Consider the following 4,293-nt stretch of genomic DNA (forward strand, 5'->3'; position numbering starts at 1 on the left):
AAGTGGCATCTGTTCCCTATCAACAGGAAGAGAAGGCTGAACACTTGTGTCCATTGCATCTTAGTATCTGAGTTGCCAAGGAAAATACAACACAGTCAAGCACTCACACAGAGAAGAGACAGAGCTTGCTTCTGTAGTGGGCATCTATACCCAATAGCCAGTGGGCCATACCTGGCAGCCAATGCAGGGCAATTAACCTGCACATGTTCCTTTTGTGCTGCAGCAGAAGGATCCTGTCCCCTCCCCACAGGGGACAGATATAGCAGTGGAGTTGGCCAGGTGCTGTATGACGCAATGAAGCAGAGCAAAGTAATACATGCTGAGTCTGAAACAGGGAAAGATATTCCCACACTAGGTGACGAGTCCAGCACAGGCTGTGAGGACTCCTCATCCCTTGGTTAAAAAAGTGTTCCAGGCCCAAAGCCCATTCTTTTGTGGTTGAATGGGGGCTGAATAATGCATGCACAAGGCTATCTTTCCCAATCATCACAATGGTTCTTCTGCCATATTGCCATATATCTCGCCAATACATTACAAGTATTCCCTTTTCTTTAGGTTCTAATTATATTTTCTTGACATTACTTTAAACCATCACTGACAGCCTTCTAGATTCTCTTAAGTTTCTGTCTGAGATCCTTAAGATTTTATTAATATCTTTTGGTTTTCTCTTGTCAGTCAGTCACCAACCCAACATCACATGCTATAGTTTTTGTTATGCAGCAACTAAAATTTGTTCTAGTGCTACACAGCAAACCATCCCATAGCTAATGGCTTCATACAACAATAATCATGCATTTTGTTCATGAATCCACACCCTGAGTAAAGCTCAGGGCAGACAGCTTGTCTCTGTTCCATTTAGTATTGGCTAAGGTAGTTCAAATGAGGCTAGAGGATCCAATTCCAAGATGGCTCACTTGCATGTTACAAGTTGGTGTTAGCTATTGGTTCCTATCCACATGGGCATCTCCACAGAGTGATGTGGGCTTCCAAACTTCATGATGGCTGGATTCCAAAAGAGAGTATCTCCAGACAACCAGGTAAAGCATATAGCTTTTTATAACCTAGCCTCTTCAGTCATATAGCAAAGCTTCCACCATACTCTATCAGCCAAGGCAGTCACTAAGCTTCACCTGCTTTTAGGATGAAGTGACATACACCCTAGTACCTGATAGCAGGAATGTCAAGAATGCATTATATGAGAAATATATTTTATAGAAGATATTATTGTGACTATTTTTATTATCATTATTTTGGAAAATACATCTGTCGCAGACTTCAACAGATCCTTCACAAAAGAAGACAGACAGATGAGAAATAAGCACACATACAAAAAGTTGCTCAATATCATTTGTCAACAGTGAAATGCATATTACAACCACAACCAGACACCATTTCACGGCCATAACTATTTCACACGGCTAGATTTACAAAGACTAGTAACACCACACTAAGTGCTGGCAAGTATGTGGAGGGACTGAAATTTTCACATATTGCTAGTGAGGACATAATATGGTACAACTACTTTGAAAAACTGGCAGTTTCTTCAAAAGTTAATAACAATTCTATACCTAGTTACTCAAGAGAAATGAAACATTGTCCACAAAGTCTTGTACAATAATTTTTATAGATGCTTTACTTCTAAAAGCAAAAAACTAGAAACAATCCAAATTTCTATCAGTAAGAGAATGGATAAACAAATATGGAATAGTCATACAAACAATACTATTCACCAATAAAAGATAGCAAACTGCTGCTATGTGTAACAATGTGAAGTGGTTCTCAAAAGCATTATATTAAGGGAAAGAATCTAGACACACAAAAAAGTACATATTAAGTTTGAGAACAAGTAAAACTATCTATGGTGATGAAATTAGAACAGTAGTTCCCTATGGAGATGAAAATTAATTTAGGGTAATGAATATGTTCTATACCTTGATTGAAGTGATAATCACATAGGTTATATATTTGCCAAAATATATTGCATATAAAATTTACCTCGTTAAAATGGTTTTAAAACTCATTGAATTGTACACATAATTTGTTCATTTCTTAGTATTTGTGTTATAGTTAAAACATTTTAAGGAAAATTCGAAATAATACTGTAAGATTTTTTAGGAAAAATATTTGTAAGATATCTGTCCCGCCTATGACTATGATCACCTCTGCCTCCTCTTTAATAGCTATATTGATGTCTCTGAGTTATTCTTGGTGGTTTTATATAATAATTTGAATTTGCTTTTGAAATTCCAGGCCCTGTGTGATTCTAAACTCTGAACTCTCAGGTTTTCAACATCAACTCTATCCCTTTATATAGAAATGCCACTTTTACTAATGCAGCACTCTTCAACTTTAATATGCCCAGGAATCTTGTGAAACTGTAGATGCTGACTCAGGAGATCTGGAGTGGGATCTGAGAGTTTACAAGTTCACAGGTGATGCAGCTGCTGCTGGTCCAGGAGCTGCCCTTGGAGTGGCAACCCTCTAGTGCACACTGGTGTGGCTTTCCTCTCTGGCTCTCACTGCCCTGAGACCTTGAACACAAACTATGACACCACCCTCCAGACCAATTCCTATGCCAGGCCAGCCCCATGTCCAACATTAGGACATTATTTCATCACTATTTGCACAGAAAGTATGTGATTATATTCTTAATCTAAGGAATAAGCTTTTTCACTTCCGTTAATTTTCCAAATAATTGAAATTTCTCTAATCTATATTTAATATTATTTTTGTGCATCTAACTCTTTGTAAGACTCATTATATTTCTCTGAAGTCTTAAATAGAGAGTATTAAAAATGATTGAATCTTTCATTATTAACTCAGGGACATTATTAGTTTGTAATGCAGTGATACTCTCTGGAGCAATTGAGATCTGTTTATTTTTACCTAAAGAGGTCTTAGACTATAATTCTTTCCGGGCTCTTGTGTGCTTTTGAAAATAGTTTTGTTTTCCTAATTCCCTGGCAGATTCTCAGCTGTTAGTTCTTGTTTTTAGACTTCAGTTTGCCTGGCTAAGCAGGCATCTTCTCTCTTCTAATTGTTGTTTTCAAGTCAATTATAAAAATTTAAAATAAAAATAAAAAATAAAAAAAAAAAACAAGCAGTGGTATTATACATTTGTTTAAAATAAAAGTAAAAAAACTCTGGATGAGAAGATAAAGCTTCCTCCTGGAGGAAGATGGAGGAGCTTTAGCATCTAACTTTCAGAAATTTGGTAACTTAGTGTCCAATTTTGCCTTCTTTTTATTATGGGCTGTGTTCCACAAAAATGTTTATGTTTAGTTTATAGACAACTTATCAGCTGTGGTGCTTACTAAAATTTAAGATTCTAGGGCCCAACTTTGGAGGTGCTTACTTATTAGATCCTGAGTTAGACCCAGGTTTCTGCATTTAACTAACACCTTAGAGGCATCTTGTGCCCAGAAAATTTGCAAAACCACTGTTGCTATTTAAGTGCCATTGTCAGTTGAAGATCAAAGAATCTTCTTTAAATTCTTATTACAATGTCTTCTTCATCCCCTTTACTTGATTGACTGGGTCAGCTTCTCCATGCTGCTCTAGATTTGTTTGTCACAATTAGGAAGCTTCTTATCACTGAGTGACTCAATCTTTTCCATTTCTTAGGAGTGGAAAATTAGATGGGAATGTACTAACTTACATATCTGAACTCCAAGCCTGGTCTGTGACCCTTCTAACCGCTGCTGAATTTGCATCAAAACTGCAAAATCATAGGTCTGCTAACGAATACAAGTTTTTTTCTAGATGAAAAAGACAAATGTACAATTTAAGGTTTGAAATTAAGCTCACCCTGTTGATGTGAAAATAATTTTCTTTATTCAAAACATTTATTGGATATCTAACAATAACTCTCATCTGAATTTTAATAAGCCCTCTAAAAGTGGCTCATCTTTATTTCTTATCTGTCTAAACCTTGATGAGACATTAAAAAAGGTCCAAGATTTTGTCTAAGGTAGAAAGGAGAGAAAAGACATCTCTGAGACAAATTCTGGTAGAAAAAAAAAATCCCCTCACTCTCTCTCCCTGTGCCTGTACCTTGCAATTGAGAGCTGTAGAAGAAAATTACATACTCATGGTCACCACCCTAACTTGGTGGTGACCTGTATTGTCTAATTATCTTAGTACATTTTACTGAACACTTGGCTCTCCCATTCTCTACAATAATTAATTCATTCATTCAACAAATATCTATTAAGCATCTATGAGCCAGGCACTGTGTTAGCTGCGAGGGATACAGTAGTAAAAAAGCAGATAAAAAGCTCTGCTCCTGAAGAC

Source organism: Pteropus vampyrus, unplaced genomic scaffold, assembly GCF_000151845.1.
Source record: "Pteropus vampyrus isolate Shadow unplaced genomic scaffold, Pvam_2.0 Scaffold67, whole genome shotgun sequence".
In the NCBI taxonomy this organism is placed as follows: Eukaryota; Metazoa; Chordata; class Mammalia; order Chiroptera; family Pteropodidae; genus Pteropus; species Pteropus vampyrus.